Here is a 27,500-nt window from a genome sequence, read left to right on the forward strand (position 1 = left end):
TTTTCACACTTGGAAGTGCTGACACATGGAATAAACTACACACATCAGTTGTTAGCTGTTGGGTCTCTACATCCTTCAAAACTTCTATGCTTTCTGAAATTTGCCAACACTACACCTGATGCTCCACCTGTTTTTTAAATGACTCTTTCACTATTCACTTCCAGTGCTTATTCTATGTGCTGTTCATGCACTTTTAACTACTTTTTCTGATGAGTTATAGTGCATTTGAGCACTGTATACAATGAGTTCATTCTTATTATTATGCGTAAAACGTTGGTTTGTTAAGAATGAGAGTCCCACCTCTCATTCACAGTAACTTTTACATAGTCTATTTTTACACCCATCCCATCAGGCTCTGCTGCAATTAAATGGGAAGCCTGAAAAGGTATCGAAAGTAATTATTTTTAGGAATGTGGCATAGGGAATCCCAAGACCCAGTTCTAAGTAACTTGACAGTCCTGATATGAAACAACACTTTAAAAACAACAATAGAGTGACTATTCAATCATGTGTGTGTGTTTTAAATGACAAATATGGGTTTTACTATAACACAACTATTTACTTGATGGATGTAACAGGACCCCCAAATATTTACTTGCTCTTTCATCAGTTTTTTTGTTCTTGTTTTCCATCAACTTCTCATCAAGATGTAATTGAATTTCTTGATACTTCCTTCCTCAAGCATGTGACTAATGTTCTTCTAACTGCTGTTTGCCTGTTATTTATGTCAGCTTAGAAAACCTGAAGATATAGATCAACAATTATATCTTTTATTATGTATCTTTTACTTGCTTCAGTCATTGGACAGCAGCCATGCTGGGGTACTGCCTTGAAAGGTTTTAGTCAAAGAAATCAACCTTGGTACTTATGATTTTTTGTTTCTTCCACAAATCTGGCACTTATTCTGTCAGTCTATTTTGCTGAACTGCTAAGTCACAGAGATATAAACAAACCAACACAGTTGTCAAGTGATGGGACACCCAAACACAGACACAAAAACCACACATGTAGACATATATATATATATATATATATATATATATATATATATATATGACGGGCTTCTTTCAGTTTCCATCTACCAAATCCACTCATAGAACTTTGGTTGGCCCAAGGCCAGAGCACAAGTCACTTGCCCAAGGTGCCACACAGTGAACTGAACATGAAGCCATCTGATGGCACAGCCAGTTTCTCAACCATAGAGTTATGCCTGTGCCTATTTTTATTACATTATCATTAATTAATTTATTTATATATCTATTTATATATTGTCCATACATTTTATTTATTTACAAATATATTTATTTATATGTTTATTTATAATTAATAGTTCATGGCCTAGTAGTTTCAATGTTGCACTCACCATTGCTTGATCATGGATTGATTCCTGGACTGGATGGTGTGTTGTGCTCTTGAGCAAAACACTTCATTTCACATTGCTCTGCAACCATTTCGACAATTGACGTGTGGCACACTCATGCACCTGTACAGGTAATATCAATTTGATGGAGGGAGTGAGCCAATGCACAGCACATACATTTGATCATTTTAAATAAATCATTAGTGCAGGTCACTCAGCAAACACTGAATACTTATACAATGTCTTCAAGAGGAGAATCTGCCATATAATATATATCTGTATATATATATATATATATATATATATATATATATATATATATTACTGATTTATATATTTATTTATATATCATACATTTATTTTATTTATTTATATAACCACTATCCAAACATGATCGATGCCAGGGCTGCCTGACTGGCTCCCGTGCTGGCGGCACGTAAAAAGCACCCACTACACTCTCAGAGTGGTTGGCGTTAGGAAGGGCATCAAGCTGTAGAAACATTGCCAGATCAGATCAGATCCTGGTGCAGCCTCCTGGCTTCCTAGACCTCAGTCAAACCGTCCAACCCATGCCAGCATGGAAAATGAACATTAAACGATGATGATGGTGATAAGGATGATGACGATGAACCAAAGACTATAATGAAAATGGTATTGGCGATTAGATTGATAACAGTATATAACTGGTATTTATTTCATTGTTTCTGAAGTGATATTAAAGAAGGTCAGTATCAATGAGGTTTGAACTTGGAGATACAAGACTAAATATTATAATGCATTTATTTAGTTACTTTACAGAGTCTACTGATACTCAACATTTCTATCTCTGCTCTACCATTTTTACTTACTCAATGTCCTTACACATCTTCTCTATTACAAATGACAATCATTGAGGAGCAGATTATCTTATAAAATCAATGAGATTAGTAATGGATTATACTACATTAAAGCCATTCAGTATGGAGTAGATTATCTGTTATTAAAAAGTCATTCGTTATATAAAGGATATTATTTGCTAGAGCTACTAAATATCAAGTCGATTATCTGTTATTAAAATCATTTGCTACAGAGACATTATACTTGTTATTAAAGCTACTGCTCAATATTGAATGGATTATCTATTATTAAAGCCATTTTAATATCTTAAGGATACATTACATCTATATAAAGGATATATCTATATACAGGATATATCTGATCTTAAATGTACTCAATATTGCTGAACTTGATTATCTGTTATGCATACATACTTATATATGAAATTAAATCTAGTCAATATTGGGTAGATTATTTACTCATTATAAGATCCTTTAACCAAAAGAAGATTACCTTTAAGTTTACCAATTCACTTAAAAAAGAATATTGTTTGATATTATTCTATGAGCTTTCATTTTTTGCTTTCATTGCTGTCTCGTTTTTTATTGGCTTATTGCTGCTCTCTGTCCCCTCTTTTACCCTTGTCTGACATGTTGTTGCGCTCTTGAACATTGTATTTATAATAAGCTCATTATTATAATCATTATTGAAAGGTGGTGAGCTGGCAGAATTGTTAGCATGCTGGACGAAACACTTAGCAATATTTAACCCATCACTACGTTCTGAGTTCAAATTCCACCGAGGTTGACTTTACCTTTCATCCTTATTGGGTTGATAAATTAAGTACCAGTGAAATTCTGTGGTCAATATAATCAACTAGTCCCCTCCCCCAAAATTTCAGGCCTTGTGCCTACAGTAGAAAGGATTATTATTATTATTAAATTAGAGAAAGCATTAGAATAAAGAAGAGAAAAATGTTATAAATTACTTATCCAACACATTTTACAGATGAAATCGTCAAGCCCATATACAGTTATTTTAATCTTGATGTATACCACCTCCTCTTGTATATCTGTGTATATTTCTATGATACGTGTACGTGTATTGGGATGGGGTATTCATTTACACACACATACACACAAAGGCACACATATATACTCAATGCTTCGCAACATATGTATCCAGATATTGACAGATGTTTCTGTATACAAATCTATATATATTTATTTACAAACCTACATCATGTTTATATGCACACTGTCATGTGCCTCTATACAACCCACGTGCCCAGTCACTGTGATACACTGGTAGCTTGGTATGGTAGTGAGGGTGGTGGTGAGAGAGTACTAGACCCACCATTACTACTACCTATAATAATAATAATAACTACATCTACAAGTGAGCTGTGAACCTCTTCATGTTTGCTGAGCTTGCTAGAAATAGCAGTCAAATTTTCCTCAAATCACACACTCTTGTCTTTGTCTTTCAAAAAGAAATAATATATGTATTAACTAATGTACATATCCTTAAAAAGGCAGGATGGTCATAGCTGGAATGCCTTCGATCAAGTTTTATCTAGGGTTAAACAACAATAAACCTTTAGCATTCATATTATTTTGTCAAATGTAATGCTTATTTATTCACATTGTTTTGAATTAATCATGCATTACCTCCTAACTTCAAGATTTCAATGATTGTTTATTCTTAGAATGATATTGTAGGGTATGTGTGAGAGGCTTGATCTGGCTGGTTTGAATATAACGAGTAGGATATAACCAGTTTAAATGTCAAAGGGTTAAATAGATTTCGTGTTTGACTGATGTTTTATTTTATCAACCCTCTGGCTAGATAAAAAGCATAGTCAAGCCCTGGTGAGATTTGAACCCAAGACATACAGTAACATAATATGACCATAACTACAAAGCATTCTGCTTATTGATCTACAAGAAATAGCAGCCAAACTATTCTTTACCATCTTGAAAGGAAGGGATACATAATATAGACCATGATACACAATACCTGAAAGTAGGATGGCGTGGTCTTTGCTAGAATGCCATTAATCATAGGTTTGCTCTACGGGAGCTGACCTGGGGTTAAACAACAACAACGACGACGATGATGACAATAACAACAACGACAACAGCGACAGCAACAACAACAAAAACAACAACAACCCATAAAATATTTCAAGAAAAGCTGATTTCGTTCAAACAGCCAATAATTTGTTGAATGTTTCCTTTTCCTATATCTCAAGCATCTCTGACCTCTGACCTCCGACATCTGACACTTTTGATATGTATTATAATGTTTTCTTAATGCTTTTTTTTTCTGCTATTTTTAATAATTTCATTACTAAAAGAAATTTCCTTCCTGATAACACACACACACACACACACACATGCACACACACACACACACACACACACACATGCACGCACACACACTACAAGCACATATATGTGCATAGGCATTGCTCTGAGGTTCTAGGCTTGATCTTCCTACATGACACAAAGCTAGTGTCTTCTACTTGAATCTCAGATTAACAGTATCTTGAATATTTTATGAGTGAGTTAATAGACAAAAACTGTGTAGAAGTCCATATATATTATGTATGTATATACACACACACACACACACACACACACATATAAATATATATTATCCAAACTGAAGTGTTAAGTATTATATATCCATCATGGCTAACCTTACCAATAGGTTTCGTGCTATGAGTACAATCTGATTATATAATCCTACATTCATCAGAGGTAGTCAACATGGAATGAAGTGCATCTTTTTTCCTGACTTACAGATTTTTAGACAACTTAGTTACACACACACACACACACACACACACACACACACACACACACACACACACACACACACACACACACACACACACACACACACACACACACATATATTTATATCGAAAGAGAAGACTGGAAAATTATTTGGTATTATTGTATAATTTCTTGTTATTACTCTGCAAAACATATTTTCCGGTATTTTTAACTCCTATGCATACCCCACATAAATATAACAACTGCATATTGAATTGTAATGCTGAAATAAGTAGATGTGCTTCCAGAGGACACAGCTTGGATTCTAACATCATCACCATCCATCTGTTTTTCTATGTCTGATGGGTTGAACTGGACATATCTGGTGCATCTCTACCCTTGCCACAATCCCTCGTCAAATCCTGTGTGAGATCCAACCTCTTGACATCATTCATTTAGCATTCACCAATTCTGTTCATGTCTTCCGCAGTCTTCCTCTTCTACAGGCTCCATCCCTTTGGATTTCTTATTAATTCTTTATCCAAATGTCATCCATCACATAAATCCCATGTCCCATACCTGTACTGCCTCATCTCTTGCACACACCACAACTGATTCTTCTTACAATCAGCTTTACTCTCAGCTCAACCGTACTCCATCATTCATGCACACTGACATTACACATCCAGTTAATCATGCTGGCCTCACTTCTTTCCACCCTTTGAATATCCTCTGAGTTCGATGCTTATGTTTCACTACCATATGACATAATACTTCATATGTGTGCATCATATAATCTTCTTTTCTTCTCATCAAGTGAGAATTCCTATGCTGCAAGTAGAATTAATAGCACCCTGTACGTTTTTACCCTGTGATTACTTGGTGTTCAACCACATGTTCTTCCATAACGGTCAAGTATTATGAATATCAAACCAGAATACTCCATGTGCATGTGTGTACACGTGCATGTGTGTGTAGGTAAGTAGATAAATATGCTTGAAGGAATATATGTATGCATGTATGTAAGTATGTATATATATATATATACACATATCTACTGATACACACGTCCACACACACACATACACACACAAATGTGGAGCTGAGAGAGAAAGACAGTTTTACATATTTATGTGTGTCCATTTCCATGCCTTCATGTTTCTGTGTAAGAATGTAGGTAAATGGCTGTTCTCCATGTTTCCAAATGTACATGAACATTTACGAGGTATTGGTTAATCCTGTAATTGATCACCAGTTTTCATGGTGATACAATTTTAAGACATCCATCAATATACAGGATATTGATAATTGAGAGTTTATATTTGTGCCATCAATAAGGCAACAAGCTGGCAGAAATGTTACTATACTATAAGGCGGTGAACTGGCTGAAACGTTAGCACGCCGGGCGAAATGCTTAGCTGTATTTCGTCTGCCATTACGTTCTGAGTTCAAATTCTACCGAGGTTGACTTTGCCTTTCATTCTTTTGGGATCGATTAAATAAGTACCAGTTACGCACTGGGGTTGATATAATCGACTTAATCCCTTTGTCTGTTCATGTTTGTCCCCTCTATGTTTAGCCCCCTGTGGGCAATAAAGAAATAAAAAGCGTTAGCACGCCGGGCGAAATGCTTAGTGACATTCCATCCATCTTTCTGCTCAGAGTTCACATTCCACTGAGGTCAACTTTGCTTCTCATCCTTTCAGAGTCAATGAAATAAGTATGAGTTGAGCACTGGGGCTGATGTAATTGGCCTAGCCCCACCCCTGAAATTGCTGACCTTGTGCCAAAATTCGAAAGCAATATATTGCTTTCGAATTTTGGCACATATACACATGTATAAACTCACACACACATGTACGGGGTGATCCAGATATATAATATATATATTGATGTACGACTTCTTGTCGTCACTGTTATATCTGAACTGTTATAATATTAAACGTTCCTGATGTTCTCTTAATACTCTCCAACTGTGTATCTTCAACAAACACTCCATGATATCTTTATTTAATAATTCCTACAACCTGTACACTATATGACTGCGCATATGACACTCTTCTCAGACTGTTCTACACATGCTCATTTATACTAACTAGTATAGTTCACTTAGCCAATCGCGAGGATGTACAGATTCCCCATACAACATATATATAATTCATCTTTTACTTGTTTCAGCCACTAGACTGTGGCTATGCTGGGGCACGACCTCGAAGGGTTTAGTTAAATAAATTGAGCCCAGTAACACTGGGGGTCAATACTTTTAAGCTTGGTACTTGTTCTATCAATCTCTTTTAACTGAACTGCTAAGTAAAGGGTAATGCAAACAAACCAACAATGCTTTTCAAGCAATGGTTTTCAAAGCCACAAATATATAGATGATGGACTTCTTTCAGTTTCCATCTACCAAATCCATTTACAAGGCTTTGGTAAGCCCAGGGCTACTGTAGAACACACCGGGCAAAGGTACCCTGAAGTGAGACTGTACCTGGCTCTGTGTGGTTGGGAAACAAACTTACCACACAGCCATGCCTGTGCCTATATATATGTATATATATATATATATATATATATATATATATATATATATATATTAGATTGGAGCCTGGTGTTGCCATCCGGTTTCACCAGTCCTCAGTCAAATCGTCCAACCCATGCTAGCATGGAAAGCGGACGTTAAACGATGATGATGATGATGATGATATATATATATGAGGCAATCCAATTTACTAGCAAATCCTTGTTGACAGCATTCAGCATTTTGACTTACTTTCAAACTTTCAAGCTGCCTATTCCATCTGTCTCTTCTATCATAATTACACCACCTATCACCTCCACACCCAACCATCTAGATTAGCTGGCTCAATCCCAAAAAAACTACTCACCACCAGAATTTGCTTTTGCTTTTCATAACAAGCTACCTACACTTTCCCTCCTGGGACCATGCACTAAACAGTGTGCAATCTGTTCTCTTCTTTCTATTTTCCTCTTTATCATCCTTCTTGCCTGTACCTTCCTTACACTAATAAAGTAAAAGTAAATATTTTAACCTCACACATCGTCTTCCTCCCCCACCAGAATGTTTCCTCTCTGAAGGTTTCTACATACAACTTTTTTCTCCAGTGTATGTAACCTCTTTACTGCACATGCATTCAAGTTGGTTACTAAACCTCTGTTGTACATGTAGCTGGATATAGAGCCATATTGTCAGTGCCTCTATCATGGCCCAATTCCATGGGATAGTATGAACTTAGCTGTGTAAGATACAAAACTCTCATCAGATTTACAGTGCTGCCACTGTCTACATTGATGAGTCATTCCACCTTGTGCTGTCTATTTACAGCTGTGGTTCTCAACCAGGGTCCATAAAGGACTTTCAGGGGTCCACGCAAAAAAATTTGCTTTGGATGTAGTTAATGCAAGAAACGGCTAATGTTTTACATAGTTCAACCTATACAAATTAATGTGTGGAAAAAAAAAAAAAGAAATTTGAAAGAAGAATCTATAAAAATAAATTTCAAACATTGAATGGCTATGGGGGTCCACCAGACTAGAATAGTAATCAAAGGGCTCTATACATAAAAAAAATGATTGAGAACCACTGATTATGGCTTTGAAGGAATGGTAATTGAATGAGATTTAAATGTCTTAGTAGTTATACACACAGAGCTGCTGTTCTTGTGATAGAATGGACATTATTATCTCTTTACTGGTTAATTGGTTTCACAATTATATTATATCTTTTATCTTTTATTTGTTTTATTCATTGTACTGCAGCCATACAGTGTCATTGCCTTGTAGAGTTTAGTTGAACAAATCAACCCCAATACTTATTATCTGAAGTCAGGAACTTATTCTATTGGTCTCTTTTACAAGGATATAAACAAACCAACACCATTTGTCAAGCAGCTGGAGTGTGTAGGAGCAACACAAAAACCAAGAAATACGCACATATTTACATATATACATCAGGCTTCCACACAGTTTCTATCTACTAAATTCGCTTACAAGGCACAGTAGAAGACACTTGTCCAAGGTGTTGTGTAGTGGTACTGAACTCAAAACCACACGGTTGCAAAGCAAGCTTACCACACAGACATGCCTGCGTCTATATTATGCTTTTATCTAAAAAGTGGTTTAGCCAGAGGTAGAAAGGCAGCCTCCACAACTCTGAGAATATTTGGTAGAAGAGAGAATGTTATTCTCAGACAAGATAAATGGCTTAAATGCTTACAACCAAGTAACCTTCACAAAAGGCACTCAGTGGTCTGGTGGTATTGTTTAAACTGAGCAACAGATTGACTCTATCACATAAGTTATCTTGGGTGACACCCTAGCACTTAAATCTTATCTTAATCTTACTTACTTAGAATCATCATCGAACATTCCAAACACTTATTACTCACTCACACTTAAGCTGCTTCTTCCTTTATTCTCTGCTACCATTATTTTATCAACTTCTTCTCTCCTGAAATCTGGCATACTTCCTCCTACTTAAAATAACCCAACTCACCCACTTCTGTTGTTTTTGTCATCTATATAATATCTCATATTACATTACACATCCATCACCTCCTATTAAACAAGTTTCTCTATGCTTTACCTCAAGACAACTATATCCTTCAGTAAACCCATACTTGTTCACATCAGCATTTCAGACTAAGCAGAAATAACCACCATCAACCTCCTATAATAGTAGTACCACCCTATCTATTTAGGAGAGACCCCATGGAGCCTTTGCGGTAGATTCTGCTTTCTCTTTCTCCCCTCAGACTAATTAATGAAATCTTTTTCCAGGTGTTGTATTTTTTTAAATAAACATCTTCATTAGACTCTCAATGTATTTAAACTTCCTTCAAACAAAGTTTGATGTCTCTTTATTATCATTATTATCATTATTATTATTATTATTATTATTATTATTATTATTATTATTATTATTATTATTTTATATGTTTGACTTTTGCTTTGTATTTGTACAAGTTGACTCCAGATCTCATCCAGAGACCTCAAGAGACAACAAGTTAGAAGTTCAAGTTGGTGTTATGCCTAGGGTATCATGTATATCGTTTTGCACACAGTATTATTCTAGAGAATGTTTAAGAAAACATAAAAAAAAGTTTAAGTTTGTTTTAAACTCTGAGATTACACAGACAGTATTTTACATAGGATATGGGCAGTTCCCATGAGCACTATCTTTTGAATTTCTGCCATTTGGGGGTTTCCTGGTATCTGAACTAGGTAGTAATCAGCCCCTTTTGCTATCATTCCTAGGGTACCTATGACAACAGGTATTGTTTTAGTCTTGAGGTTCCACATTTTGCCAATTTCTATTTCAAGATCTTTATGCTTGCTCAGTTTTTGGTAGGTCTTGACAGATACATTTATGTTGATTGGGACAGTCATATCAATGAGGATGCATGATTTTTGTCTGAATTCCTTCAATATAATGCCAGGCCTATTCGCATCTTTCTGTCAGTTTGAATGGTGAAGTTCCAGAGGAGTGAGATGTGATCATATTCAAGCACTGGCAGTGGTTTGTGTTCCCACCAGTTTTTATCATGGGGTACGTCCAAGTTTTTTCAAATTACTCAGTGAATATACTGTGCTGCTCTATCATGCTTGTTGAGATACTCTGTAGGCACAAGAAGAGTGCACATAGAGACAACATGATCAGTGGTTTCATTTTGTTGTTTACATACACGACATGAGCTACTGCTGTTCTTTGATATGTTGGCCTGGTAGCTCCTTGTAGGTAGGCATTGATCTTGGGCTGCTATGATAAACCCTTCTGTTTCTGATTTTAAGCCAGAAGACACTAACCATTGATTAGTAAGGGCTTTGTCAACATCGGCATTATTAGCTCTTTTGGGGTATTTGCCATTGAGAGGTTTTTCTTGCCATTTATCAGTAAGAATGTCTAAGGCAGCAGTTTTGGCACGGGTTTTCATACGCTTAGCTTTTTCTGTGCTTGTTTCCAGTACGTCTAATTCTGGGATTTGTTGTATTTGGAATTCACTAAGATATTTCTTTGCCTGTTTTGTTACAGAGTAAGATGCTTTCTTGTTTTCATGCTTTAAGACAAGTTTTAACATCCAGTCATCAGAGTTTTTCAGGTAGATGTTTAGGCCAATTGTGGCAATTTTCATTGTTATTATTATTATAATTATTGTTGTTGTTGTTATTATAATTATCATCATTATTATTATTATTATTATTATTATTATTATTATTATTATTATTATTATTATTATTATTATTATTATTACTATCATTATTATTATCATCATCATCATTATTATTATTAATATTATTATTATTATTATTATTATTATTATTATTATTATTATTATTATTATTAATATTTGTCTTTGCAACAGGGTTTAGTCAAATAAAGGGATTAATTTTTTGATGATCTTTTACATATATTTGAAGAAGTGGGCATACAGTGTTACCATATGTTTGTAGAACTAGATTCCACTAATGGTGCTATTCTTTGATTCCCTTGCCAACCCCTTTATTCATTGGAAGGCTTTTCTAATTAATTTTACATTACCCTAATTATTTTAATCATTAGATCTAATTTACTCTAAGCATCTAAAATTCCCTGCAATATGGAAAATTGTGTCAATGTTAATATGTATAAACTAATATGTATATATATACCCAATAAATGCTATCATTTATCAAATATAGTAAATTTAAACAAATATTGTAAATTTAAAGTAAATAAAAAAAAATTGCAGCAAAACTTGACATGTTGTAAAGTTAATAGTTTAGATTCAAACTCCATCAGAGTTGATGATGACCTCAGAGAGATTTGAACTTAGAGTGCAGTGATTTGTATAAAATATGGATTCATGATTTTTGAGATAATTAGCTGGACTGGAAATGAAAAGGGACTTATATAACTAAATATACCATGTGGCATTTTGGTCAATATTTTACCATTTCTGCCATTCCATCACACTTAATAAGCAATGAGTTTTTGAGGAATGCCTATATGTGACCGCTCGACCTTCTGTATCCAGTGACCAGCTTGCATTGTGATCCTAGTGAGGACATTAATCTCTCAGTGGCTAACTACATCAAGTTCAAAATGGTGTTGTTTATCCCCAGGTTAGCATTGATTTGAGCAGATCTATGATGAGGTGTTTCAGCCTAGAGCATCTTATCTTATTTTAGGTCATAATGTATCTAGGACTCCATTATCCATTGTGTACTGTATTTTCCCTTTATAAAATAGAATGTAATTTGATTTGAAAGACATTTGGTTGTTATTTCTAGCAGGTTGAGTTACCATGTAGAGGCCTACAGGTGATTTAATTAATTGCGATGACAGTAGCAGAAATACAATAGAATTAATCAGTATATGTTGTTAGCTTGTACAATTGACCCCCCCCCTCCCACCTCTGGTGAGGTTACCTGCAATAGATTGAATTCTTACCTCGGAGAAAATTTCTCTCTTACCCTCTTGAAACTTCAGAAAACCATGTTAGCCACCTACTATTGAGACCCTTGTGAATTAAAAAGAATTAACATTTTCATTTATACTTAAATGTTATTTGGATTGTGTGCATACAAGGAGTGAGGTTCACATTGATTTTATTCTACTCTTTCTCCTTGACTTCATTGTTGCACTCTATAAATACTATTTCAGTTTCTCTTGAGATTTTCAAAAATGTTTAAGTCCACTGCTCGCTCTTGTTGACTTTCAGTTTTATTGCAAAAGGTAACCACAAAGTGACTCCTTGCCACCTTTCATTCAAAGTTTCTGATACCCCAATATCAAACTACTCCCTAAGTATTAGAAATGAGAAAGGACACATTTGGTTCACATAACACAGTTCCTAAAAACTAGGCTGGTCACAGCTGAAATGCCTTTGATCAGGTTTTTTTATTATGGGCTGAGTTAGACAATAATAATTACCACACAACCATTAGAAATTGTCGGATTTATCAAAGTGTTTTCTCTACTTGGTACAGCAGGTTGAATTAACTGGTCAGTGATCACACCAGCTTACACACGTCATCATCATCATCATTTAGTATCTGGTTTCTGTGCTGGCATAGGTTAAATTGTTTGACTGAAAACTGGTAAGCCGGAGAGCTGCACCAGGTTCCAGTTTGATTTGGCATGATTTCTACAGCTGGAGGCCATTCCTAATGCCAACCACTCCAAGAGTGTAATGGGTGCTTTCTACATAGCCCCATGTCAACCTTGAATGAAAAGACCTACAAACAAAAGTCTTTCAACCAAGAATATCTTTTCAAAAAAGGTATCAAAAAAGGAAACATTTTCTAATGGTTCCTTCTTTTTTTAAGATAGTAAGGTATGATTTTCAGATTTGGCTGACATTTCTATCAGGGTCAGTAACTATGTAGCTGTCGCTTCATTATAAGCCATGTATTGTAGCTTGTGTTCATTTATATTAAATTGTGCAATACAAGCTTTGTGGAGAAGTGTGATCAATCCATCATTATATGTAACAGAAAGAATTCTGAAATAGTCAAGTGACCAAAAATATGGAAAGATGCAATGAGAAGTGAATCTGATAAAGATTAAGAGTGTGAAAAGTTCACAACAAAATAGAGACATAAATATTAATATAGAAGATTAAAAGAAAGAAAGACAGAGAGAATGAATGAAGTGTGCATATAGAACAACAGTGAACTACACCAAAAATGACCCCCACTTTAACACGATACGAAAGATACTGGCAAATACTTTTTGCCAGATAAAGAAATGTTAAGTAGTTCTATATGGAAATTGCATATGATATAGTTGAGGTCAGTGAGAAAGTAGTGAGACCGGATGAAATAATTTATCATTACGGAACTAAATTTCTTTCTGAAGCATCAGAAATATTTGATCAGGCACAAGATTTGTGCTGAAGAGATGCAAAAGAATATAACCTCAACCATTCTTCATACTATTTATTGAGAGTAATTTTCTTTAAAAATCTAAATATCTCCAATGAGTTTTCATAATGATAATTAATATTTGCAAGGCGGTGAACTGGCAGAATTGTTTCTGCCCTGGGAAAATATTTAGTGGCATTTCATCCATCTTTATGTTCTGAGTTCAAATTCCACCGAGGTCAACTTTGCCTTTCATCTTTTCAAGATCGATAAAATAAGTACCAGTTGAGTGCTGGGGTTGATGACATCAACATATCCCCTCCCCCAAAATTGCTGGCCTTGTGCCGAAATTTGAAACTATTATTATTATTATTATTATTATTATTATTATTATTATCATTATTATTAAGGTGGTGAGCTGGCAGAAATGCTAGCACACCAAGCAAAATACTTGGCAGCTTTTCGTTTGTCCTTATGTCCTGAGTTCAAACTCTGCCGGAGTCAACTTTGCCTTTCATCTTTTCAAGGTCAATAAACTGAATACCAGTGAGACACTGAGGTCAATGTAATCGACTCACCCCCTCACCCCAAATTTCAGGTCTTGTCCCTTTAGCAGAAAGGATTATTATTATATGAAAACTCACAGCTTATTTTGCTGGGTATGATGGAAAGTGTCAGCTGTCCACAGCCAGCAGACTAAGGTGACACTTGTTTACTGGTCATTATTATTATTATTATTATCATTATTATTAAGGTGGCAAGCTGGCAGAATCATTAGCATGCTGGGCAAAATGCTTAGCAGCATTTCATCCGTCTTTACATTCTGAGTTCAAATCCCGCCGGGGTTGAATTTGCCTTTCATCCTTTCAGGGTCAATAAATTGAGTACCAGTGAAACACTAGGGTCGATGTGATCAACTAGTCCTCGTCCCCAAAATTTCAGGCTTTGTGCCTTTACTAGAAAGGATTATTATTATTATTATTATTATTATTATTGTTATTGTTATTTTCAAATTCTGCTGAGGTCAGCTTTGCCTTTCACCTTTTCGGAGTCAATAAAATATGTACCAGTGAATCACTAGGGTCGATGTGATCAACTAGTCCCCTTCCCCAAAATTTTAGGCCTTGTGCCTTTACTAGAAAGGATTATTATTATTGTTATTGTTGTTATTTTCAAATTCTGCTGAGGTTGGTATTGGCTTTCACCTTTCCGGAGTCAATAAAATATGTACCAGTGAAACACTAGGGTCGATGTAATCAACTAGTCCCCTCCACCAAAATTTCAGGCCATGTGCCTTTAGTAGAAAGGATTATTATTATTTCGTTTTTGTATTTGCTTTGCAAGATTCTTTATATGGATTCGTGTGTTGAAGCATATTTTATTGTGTCTGGAGAGAGTCATTCTCTTTTAGTACCTTATTAATTTAACACACTCACTGGTCTAATTTCCACTCATTTACTTATTTATTTTTACTACTAAAAATAAATAACTAAATGAGTGGAAACTTTACTGGTGAATGTGTTAAATTAATAAGGCACTAAAAGAGAATGATTCTCCCCAGACACAATAAATTACTATTATTATTATTATTATTATTATTATTATTATTATTATTGTTGTTGTTATTATTATTATTATTATTATTATTATTATTATTATTATTATTATTATTATTATTATTATTATTAAGGCAGTGGGTTGACAGAGTTATTACCGTGCTAAACAGAATGCTTAGCAGTATTTCTTCCAGCTGTTTGTATTCTGAGTTCAAAGTCCACCATAGTCGACTTTGACTTTTCATCCTTTCAGGGTTGAGAAAAATGTACCAGCTGAGTCCTACACACACACACACACACACACACACACACACACATACACACATACACATACATATATATATATATATATAAATCACACACACACACTCATATATGTTTATACATTGATATGTTTACTTAAGTGTATAACACGTGTTAAATGTCAATTTTTGATAAATGGAAGATGAGTTATTTTTACTGTAATGTTTGGTTTTTGACTGAAATATTTATCAAATTCCAACATTTTCCTTGTGTGGTTTGCCCTCACCTCATATGTTAGCCATGACAAAATGTGATAGATGCAAAATCTATTTTCACTTTTTCCTCTCTCTATGTCCATAAATATAAATGCCTGAGTGACAAATATATATAGAGAGAGATACAAATGTTCTGTGGACTAAAATATTTAAATCTTGCACTAAGTCAGACAGCTGTTGTTATGTTTAGGATAGATCTAGCTAGCAACCGAGTTCATTGTAAAGATTAAGGATTGCCTAATGGTGTTATGCTTTACTTTCATTGGAAAAGGCATATAGTTCCCATCTCTTTGGCAGCCAACCACCAAGAAGAAGGTTGTAATGGTGACAAACTTGAAAGGGCAAGGTAACATACTTTCCTCTTCAACCAAGCTTTCTTCAACTTCACATTTCGCTTGATAAAGAAAGCTAGAGTTGAAGTGGGGCTGTGCTGCTCTCTAGCCAATTTTTCAAATGTTTGATGGGAGAATGGTTTGCATGAATTCATTATTCTCAGTATATACCTATAGGTCAGAAAACACAGCTAGGAGAGAGCACTTATCGTTGTTAGTAAGAATAATCTGAATCTGTAGAGTTTTTTGTTTGACCCTAAGTGTCAGACCCCATATTGGGACATGTTATGTCATTTCTTTTGTGAGCCAATGAGAGTCTCTATACACTTGTTCAACTTGTGGAAAATAGCAACCAAATTTCCCCCAGATTGTTGGCAAAAGTGGATAGGCGCAGGAGTGGCTATGTGGTAAGTAGCTTGCTTACCAACCACATGGTCCCGGGTTCATTCCCACTGCGTGGCATCTTGGGCAAGTGTCTTCTACTATAGCCTCGGGCCGACCAAAGCCTTGTGAGTGGATTTGGTAGACGGAAACTCTATGTGTGTGTGTGTGTGTGTGTGTGTGTGTGTGTGTGTGTGTGTGTGTGTGTGTGTGTGTGTGTGTTTGTGTGCGTGTGTCTGTGCTTGTCCCCCCAACATCGCTTGACAACCGATAGTGGTGTGTTTATGTCCCTGTAACTTAGCGGTTCAGCAAAAGAGACTGATAGAACAAGTACTGGGCTTACAAAGAATAAGTCCTGGGGTCGATTTGCTCGACTAAAGGCGGTGCTCCAGCATGGCTGCAGTCAAATGACTGAAACAAGTAAAAAGAGTAAAAGAGTAAAGAGTATACCAGACAATATGACTTTGGATATACTGTGTGAAAAAAAATGGGATGGTCACAGCTAGAATGCTTTTGATCATAGACCTACTTAATCAGGAAAGGGTACATTTTGAGGAGGATAATGTTAATATCTATACTATAGTTTGATAGGACAGTACTCATGTATAGAGGAAAATTTTGATTACATCCCATTAATATGTGGAGTACTAACCCTTTGATATTTGAAGTTTGAATGTCTGAGGGAAGGTCACATAGCAGAGATGGTTAAGTACCAGACTAAAGAGTTTGTGATACTTTTTTATGCTTCCTGAGTTCAAATCTCACCAGGATCAACTTTACATATCATTTTCTCTGACTGCACTAAAACAAATACCAGTAATTTACTGAGGATTACCCTGTCAACTGTCATCACTTCCTTTCAATTTTTGTGGCCTTGGTACCAAATTTAGAAATCAATATTGGAAGTCTAATGTTTCAGTTCTTCTGTCTTGGTTAAAGACACTTAACTCTTCTCATTCCCATAACAGTCATTCCATTACAAAATTATGTAATCATCAATATCTAAGAGCCATATCATGTTTTATTGGATTTCTTTAAAAACATTTTTTTCTTCATTTTTTCCCCCCTATATGATCTATTAATGCTTCCTTTCTCTTCTCTTATTCCATTTTTTTCTTTTTTGTCTTTCCATTGCTTTTTTTTTTTTCTTTTTCTATTCATATTTTTCATACTCAGAATTTGTCAAAAATATTTCAGCTCACTTTCAGAAATATGTATATATATATATATATATATATATATATATTTTATTACTATCATTTTTTTATAAATTCATATTGGCAATCAGTAACATTTCTTCCATAAATGACCAGAGGATCATTGAATTCTACACATAATATTCTAAAGGAAGAACCAACACGTCAAATAATGTCATTGAAAGTTGGGTGAAATTGTCATCTCAGAGACTTTCAAATGATATCTCAAGTTTTAATGATAGTCTAAATTCAGGAAAATATCACTATAAACTTCCTTGATGGAACTTGATAAAGGACTGGACTGGAATTTAAGAGATCCTTCAGTGCATGGATAAAGATTTTCAGCCTTTATTACTGCATAAAATTGTTCATGTTTTTGACATTGCTGTTGTTGCTCTTGAAATAGTTTCTGTTTTTGTTGTTACTGTTAGCCCCGAGTCAGTCCTTATCAGGCAGGCATTCTAACCATGATTATCCCTTCTTTTGAAGTATATTCTTTATTTCTGATAACAATATTCAATACATTCTTCTCTGTTAGATGCAGTCATGGCTGTGTAATTAAGCAGCTCCCTTTGCAACTCTGTTATAGCCTCAGGTCGGCCAATGACTTGTGAGTGAATATGGCAGACAGAAACTGTGTGAAGCCCATCATTTATGTATATATATGTATGTTTGTGTTGGCCTCATCATTTGACAATTGATGTTGGTTTGTTTACATCTTCATAACTTAGCAATTCGGCAAAAACATCTGATAAAATAAGTACCAGAATTTTAAAAATTAATTACTGGAATTAATTCGTACAATTGAACCTTTTGAGATAGTGCCTCAGCATGGCTGCTGTCCAATGACTGAAACAAGTAAAAGATAAAAGAAGGTTTAAAGACATTAAGGAATGATTTAAAAGATATTCAAGTGCTATTTCTAGCTGGTCATAAAACCATGCAGAGAATCTCCTTTGTTATTGTAGCTATATTGCTGATATTGTTTTGACTGATGGTTTTAGCATTAGCATCATTGTTGTTGTTTATACTAAACCTTATTAAACAGCAGACCATTTTAAAACTGTAGGGTGTTGACAATTTAATTTCATTGATTTTATCTGAGTGTTCTAGGGTGGCTACCACTTTACTGATTCTTGTTAGTTAAGACTGGATGTGCTGACAAAATTCAGATCCTACATTGCATCAACCTACGACAAATACCAAAAACAAGTATGGCACTCCAAGCCACTATGCAAACAATAACAGTTCTGTGTGTCAATGTCCTTGTTTTTCTCATTAACACAGATAAACCCAGGAACAACAGAGTTAGTACAATATATAATATTATATTATACACAAGCCTGTGATCAGACACGTTGATAACCTTATAGATCCCTAAAATTGATAACAAAGTAGAAATTAAAATATTTCAAAGACAAATAAAATATCAATCAATTCTCCACAAGAAAAAAAATTAAAATAGTATTATTATTATTTTTTTAGCAAAAAATAATTATTATTAAACAAAAAATTAATACAAGAAAAGAAAAATATTGTTAAGTAAGTCAAACAGTTAAAGATTTTAATCTAAAGCTGCTTTTATTGCATAATTTGAATTTTATCCAGCCAAGCAGTTTCTTTGCAAAGCCAATGAATTGTTTATTCAGTATCTTTATATATCAGGCTGGGTGAGACAATTTTTTTCAGCAGGGATGAGTGCATAGCACTGAAAAGTTACAAAAATGGCAAAATGTGTATCTGTCACTCTCACAGATGCTTCCAGGGCAATTTTGGTTTGTCTAATTCTGAAGAATATTGTCGTTTTTAACACAATATGTCTGTAAAGGGATCTTTTCCCTGATGACTGCTGCAACTACAGGTTTTTCTATATGATTCATATGATAAATATATCATATAGATAAAAATTCTTACTTTATTATCATTACTTTTAATAGAATTACAGCTTATACACTGAACCCCATTCTCCTAACCCTCAACAAAATTAAAATACTTAATAATTTATTAAAAAATAATAATAATAATTATAATATATTCTCACACCCTTTATATCAACCTTCAGTGTCATACCAAACTTTATATCAGATTTTAATCTCATAAATCTAAAGAATATATAACAATATAGACGATCAAAATCTTAAATCTCACCCCCATTTTCTATTTAGAAACAAAACGAAAAAACCTTGTTAGTATTCCTGTTATTTATAAACACTTAATCTCCTAATGAAATCATTAACCATGATAACTAATTCCACAGGTTATAGAAAAAACCAATGTGGGATCTACTATGTTAACATTTTGTTAGTGCCACATCAGCTCAGACTGAACAGCCCTATGGTATTGCAGGTTAGTTGATGGACATCAGAGTGTGCCCCAAGCTTCTCTTGTTTAAATTAAACCATTTTTTCTACTAGCTGAGAATTCTATTGTATTGTCTGACATGGAATGAGGAACCATAAAAGAGTACAATGTGACAATCTGGGCATATTGCTCATTGTCTAGTCTATTTCTGTACGAGGGAGTGCTGAAAAGTTCCTGTTAATTATGATCTTATTCAACATATCCCTGTCTCAGAAGATTGGGCCTTCAATGAGGCTTTTCATGATACCCCTAAAGCCAGGAACTTTTAAGCACCTCCTCATAAATACTAGTAGAGGACACACAATAAAGATGCACAACTTGGTTAAAGTGTGACAATTTCTGCTCTTTTTCACTTGTTATTAGATATTGCTGCTACTCCTGTTGTTGTTGTTCTTTTTGTTGTTTATTCCTCCTCCTCTCCATGTCCATGTTAGTCCTGATCAAGAAAATTTACCACTAAAATATATTTCGCCCATGACCATTCCATCTAGGGCTACATTATCCAGTCTATCCTTCTTATGATCTGATACAAGTTTAGCTCCTATTTCCAGCAAGTTGAGTGACCCTGCAGATGCTCCATCATTGAGCTGAAGAACCTATGCTGCATTTCCTGGTAGCAACATAGCAGCCAAATCCCTTAACTAAATCCTCTATTGTCCTTAACATGGAACTTCACAAGTTTGAAAGTCTCCAAACTGCTCTGAACTGAATGCCATACTCCCCCCATCATTCTTCCATTTCTGACACCCATCTCATCCTTCTCCTATACTCTTCCCCCTCCCCTTCACTTTCTCTTTCTTCTTTTTTCTAGGTTAATGAGTAACATCAAATGGCATCATAGAAAATAAAGTCTTTGACATTTATAAGTCAAATAAATAGTGAAGTTTATACATGAAAACATCATTTATTTTACATTCAAGCTTTCAAACAAAAAAATAACAAAACAAAGCAAAGAACAAGCAACCACAAAAGAAACAATTAAAGAACTAAAAAAAAATCAGCAAAAATTAAAGAAAATCAATCCGTCTATTCAATATTCCTTTTTGTTCTGGATGTTGCTGTAGTTGTTGCTGTTGCCTCTAGAACTATGAAACAACAGGAGGTAAATTCTCTTTAATGACCATTTACCATATATTTGTACTTGCATACACACACACACACACACACACATTCATGTATGTATAAGGTGATGGATTGGCAGACTCATTAGCTAGAATGCTCTTCTGGCTTTTTGTGTTCTAAGTACAAATTCAGCTGAGGTCATCTTTGCCTCTCACTCTTAAGACATCAATGAATAAAAGTTCAATATTGGGATCAGTATTGAACATCTCTTCCTGTGATAACAGTGCCCTTATACCTCTGTGAGGATTTGAGGGCCCAAAGAAAGACATGTATGTATATGTCTGAACAAACATACACATGCACATATACTTACAACAAAGATAAACACAAGGTTGGTGTCTGTTGTGGTATAACTCATCTCATGCGCAATCCGTAGTATGAAAGTCAATAGCCAAAGCCAAAGGGAGACAATTGTTTACCTTCATGGTTTTTGGAGACCGCAGGATGGTGGCATGGCTGGAACTTGATAGCCAATGGCAAAGGGAGATAATCACCCATTGTTTACGAGGCATTTCCCTCTCCATATTTTATAGAGGTCTTAGGCCAGTAGGTTTTGTGGTTTGATGATATGTCGTATGGCCAAACCCTTTATGGACGAGAAACCCAGGGTAACCCCATAAACCAGCCTCCCCCATTATAATATATATATATATATATATATATATATATATATATATATATATAGGCAAATCAAAAAACAACAAAAATCAATTAGTTGTACATAGTGAATATATTAGATTGATGTTCAGTGAAAGTTACAGATGGGAAAATAGGAGTGGAAATGACATTTCAAGCATGGTTCTTTGTTGGCAAGAGGGAAGAGTTCAGAAAAGAGAAAACGAAGGAAGGAGCTGATACTCTGGAGAAAAGCATGTGTGTCCACCATACATGCTTTTTTTAATTCTATAATGTAACAAAATATTGCCATGCATTTAATGCGACCATATTGTGAATGAGATATTTTATGTATGAGTGTATGATGAAATATGAAATTTGTTTTTTTCAGCAAAATATACTTATTTTCCACAAAAAGTAGGTGGTCTCTCTTATGTCAGAGGACATCATATAGATCAGGGGTTTTCAAACTGTGGTCCGTGGACTACAGGGGCTCCGCAAGGACAAAACAGGGGGTCTGCAAGGACAAGACAGGGTGTCCGTGGACAGCAAATACTTTTTATGGGCAATTTGATTTTATATATGTTTTTTAATCAAAATCTTTTAATTGACAACAAACCTATTTGTTAAATACTGTTAAATAAATAAATGTAAAAATATATGTTATTTTAAGCAAATATTTATGTATAAATTTCATAAGTGTTTATAAGGGGGTCCCTAAGGTAAAGCCTGAAATATAAAGGGGTCTGCAAGTCAAAAAGTTTGAAAACCCCTGATATAGATCACCAAATATGATGTGTGTGTGTGTGTGTGTGTGTGCGTGTGTATGTACGTATGCAGACAATAGGTGAGAGGTAAATATCCTCAGTTTAAAAGACCCAGAGTTGTGTTCAAATGAATTTGAGCTTAAACTCTCAATTCTTCATGCAGGGCAATGCCTGTAGGGTCAAGAGTGGCCATATGAGAAACCCATATTGAGATGATATAGAAATAGTAATGCAGGGAAAAAAAGTTAGGCTTGATATATATGCATGTATGTATGTATGTATGTCTCTATGTATGTGTATATGTATATGTATGTATCAGCTACAGAAACAAACAAGTTGAGAAGCATCAGCAGCGAAAGGAAAACAACAGAAATGCAGAGCCCTTGATATGTTCGATTAAGTGACCTCAAAGCTAAATTGACTGTCTGCATAGAAGAAAAGGGCCAATTATTAATTATTATGTGTGTGTGTATATATATATATATATATATATATATATATATATATATATATATATATATGTCTGTTACAGTCTGTCATACCGGCCATGATGAAATACCACAAGGTATAGAAAATACGTATTCGCCTTTATATATTTATATATTTAATCCTTTATATTGAACACTCAATATTTCATATATTCAATAAGACATTCAATACTTCATTTCATTGTACCATCCATCTTTTTTATATTATATATTATATATTCCATATTCTATATCCCGCATTAATTTTACAAGAATATAAATAATAAAAAACATAAAAAACAGACAGAGTTGGAACTCTTTTAAATAAAATAATATATATATATGTATATATATATATATATATATATATATATATATATATATATATATATAAATGGAGCACAATAAATACAGAATAAGATATGAAGAAAATATGCACACATTTATATATGTATGTATATATATGTGTGCTTTTGTGTGTGTACACATATGTATATAGTATATACACACATACTTGGGCAGTTTTGTTATAGTGTTGTATGAGATGCTTTGTAGTATATATTCAGGCTCTTTGCACTTTTGCATCCAAATTCCCATTTGGGGTTAATGGTCAGGGATAATAACCTAAACACAGAAGCATTCCATCCAGCCTGGAATTCACCAATGAGGAGAGATAGGCCTACATTTAGGATAGATAAGTTGGCAATATTGCAAACTTAGGCTTTATTCCAGCAGTACGTAAACAGCAGCTGAATGGAATGGAATATATTCACATCTACAATCACACATACACTCATTCACATAGCTATTCTTGTGTACTTTGGAACAGTTGCATATGAGTGTTTAAAAGAAACAACTTGCATATGTACCTGTGCATATTGTATCTGAGAGTGTTTGTGTGTGTTGTTTATGCACCTGTGTGTGTGTGTGTGTGTGTGTATGTGTGTGAGAGAGCATGCTGCTGCTGAGACCCCCTTCAGTCATGACTGACCATGGGATTGCACCTAGAAAGTTACCCTCCTAAGTACAAGTCCAGGCAAGGTTGTTTATGGAAGACCAGCAGTCGCCCATGCATACCGGCCTTCCCTCTCCACGCCACTAGTGTTATCCAGGGGAAAGGCAAAGGGGCCGATACAGCTTGGCACCTGTGACGTCGCAACTCATTTCTACAGCTGAGTGAACTGGAGCAACGGGAAATAAAGTGTCTTGCTCAAGAACACGTGTGTGAGCATAGGTATGCAGATATTTACATTATAAGGTTTCACTTGTCACCACGATGAAACTTGTGAAATGGTGATATGATGTTTACATTCCTTATTGACATCATCAAGTTTTCAAAAACCAGTGGAATAAAAATATCCTTTATTTGCAGAATAAGTAAGGATTGGCAACAGAAAGGGCATCTGGCCATAAAATGTTGCCCAGCATATGCCCCTATCCCACCCATGCTAGCATGTAAAAGCAGACTTTAAACAAAATGAATGATGTGTGCGTGTGTGTGCATATATACACACACACACACTCCTGTTCTTCTATACCTCCCCCACCAAATTAAAACTGACCATTGGTCATGCCTCCACCATTCATTGCATTTACCCCCTGTCCACACCTTTAACCATTTGCATTTCTCCTTTCACATTCTCACGAACCTATTCACCCAACTGTCTTCGACTCTCTCTCCCTATTCTCTCTCATGTCACTTTCTTGTCCTTGAGGGTGTGCCCTGACACATCATCTCCACCATCCTTTCTTCCTTTCCAACTGGGATAACCATGTACTACAGCAAGACATCTGTTCCTGTCCCTCAGCCTCCCAAACTGTATCGCAAAGCCAACTTCCCTCAATACAGCACACCCACTTTGTCAAGGGATCCTGTCTTGCAATGTACTTGGTGACCTGACACATGCCAGTACCACAAAAAAAAAAAAGAAGCACCCAGTACACTCTGTAAAGTGGTCAGCATTAAAAAAGGCATCTACTGTAGAAGCCATGTCAAAGCAGACCTCTGGCTCATTATCTGATCAACGCATGCCACTATGGAAAAAGGGACATTAAATGATGAGGACAATGATTGATGATATAAAATATATCTAAAGATGGTGCTCCAGCATGGACACAGTCAAATGATTGAAACAAGTAAAAGAATAAAAGAATATGTATGTATGTATGTATGTATGTATGTATGTATGTATATGTGTATGTACGAATGTATGTATGTATACATATGTGTGTGTATGTGTGTGTATGTATAAATATATACCTAAATTTAAGAAAATAATGTTTCTGCCGTTTCTCTGATTCTGTTACTGAATCACACTGGTACGCACACACGTATACTATGCACACATACACAGAGACATTCATATACATTTATATTTAAATTTTAATTGGAATTCAGTTTAACTACAAAATATTGAAAAATAAATAACATTCTAATTTTATAGCTCTTATTGAATATTTATTTAATTTCAAATATATTTATTTATTTTGATTTGATTCTCTCACACACTGTCGTTTCAATTGTTGTTGTCTAACCACAGGTTAGCCCGGATGAAGCAATCACCAATTAAACATCATGACAGAAAGAGAGAGAGAGAGAAAGAGAGAGAGAGAGAGAGAGAGAGAGAGAGAGAGAGTGAGAGAGAGAGAGAAGGAAGGTACACACATAGGTGATACCCACCTAAACACCACAAGAAAATTAGAAACCAGCATATATACACTCATATGCACGCACATGCACATACACACACACACACACACACACACACACACACATAGACACTTCACCCACACAATAATAGTCTGTTACAGATACAACGCAGCCAATCATTATTTAAACATTATGAAGATTGTGACCTGGCGGAATCATTATCATGTCGGTTGAAATGCTTGGCAGCATTACTTCTGTCTTTATGTTCTAAGTTCAAATTCTGCCATAGTCAACTTTGCCTTCCATCCTTCTGGGGTCGATAAAATAAGTAGCAGTTGAACATTGGAGGTGATGTAATTGACTTACCCACTCTCCTGAAATTGCTAGCCTTGTGCTAAAATTTGAAACTATTATTTAACTATTGTAGAAGATTAACAGAATCATTAAAATTCCTTGCTGTTTTTATTCTGAGTCTTTACATTTTGGGTCCAAAAGGCCAATTAAACCCCCTGTCCTCAAAATCGCAGGCTTTCTGCCTATGTTTGAACTAATTATTTAAGCATTACAACAGAATAAAGTTGTCTTTAAATTAGAGATTCTGCTCAAATGTTTGCAATAGAGTGTACTCCAACAGTGGCACCCAAGTACCTGGTGGTGGTGAAAAACCGAACAAAGGATTAAGTGTCTACCACAAAAAAAAAAAAAAAATGGAACAATGCTTTCAAAGAGCTTCCACCAAATCTCCATTCACTAAATCTCAATCACAAAGCTTTTGTTAAGCATAGTATATGATATCAAGCCACAGAAACTATACCGAAACAGACAATTGGAGCTTGGAACAGCTCTCCAGTAGGCCAACTCCTGTCAAACCATCTGACAGACGTTAAATTATGATGAGGATAATGAAGATGATGATTTTAACATAATGGCCTATGTCTGAAACGAATCTCTTATAATGATATAATTGTTAAGAATTTGTCATTGTTATATTAATTAGAAGCTTATCCATGAAATTGAACCTGAAATCATATAGCTGCACACTAACCACTCGGCTAACCTACTAATAGGGCTCAAAGCATATATCTATTGAATAGTTGGCACCTGTATTCCTGACACTATACTGTGTTAATGGCGCTTCTCTTCTGCAATTAGTTTTATCTTTATCTTGTACTTCTTTCAGGTATTGATCTGCAACCATGCTAGAACAACACTTTGAAGGGTTTAGTAAAAAAAATAATCAAATTCAGTACTTACTTTTTAAGTCTGGTGCTTATTTTATCACTCTTTTGCTGAACTGCTAAGTTAAGGGTATATAAACAAACTAACACCGGTTGTCAAGTGGCTGTGGTGGGAGAAACAAAAAAGCATACTCAGAAGACACATACACACACACACACACACACACATACACACACACATATAAGACAGGCTTCCACATAGTTTCTTCTTTCTTTACTGCCCACAAGGGGCTACACAAAGAGGGGACAAACAAGGACAGACAAACGGATTAAGTCGATTATATCGACCCCAGTGTGTAACTGGTACTTATTTAATCAACCCCGAAAGGATGAAAGGCAAAGTCGACCTCGGCGGAATTTGAACTCAAAACATAGCAACAGACGAAATACTGCTAAGCTTTTCACCTGGTGTGCTAACGTCTCTGCCAGCTCGCCGCATAGTTTCTGCCTATTCACTCACAAGTCATTGGTCAGCC

At 35.1% G+C, this 27,500-nt stretch overlaps 1 protein-coding gene across 3 annotated transcripts in view; it reads left to right on the top strand.

Annotated features, from left to right (window-relative positions):
* Window positions 1–27,500, top strand: part of LOC149134414 (uncharacterized) — a 417,689-nt gene that overhangs the window by 240,857 nt on the left and 149,332 nt on the right. The gene's annotated exons all lie outside the window — the stretch shown is intronic.

This window comes from Octopus bimaculoides, chromosome 8, assembly GCF_046866305.1.
Source record: "Octopus bimaculoides isolate indiv1 chromosome 8, ASM4686630v1, whole genome shotgun sequence".
NCBI classification, from domain to species: Eukaryota; Metazoa; Mollusca; class Cephalopoda; order Octopoda; family Octopodidae; genus Octopus; species Octopus bimaculoides.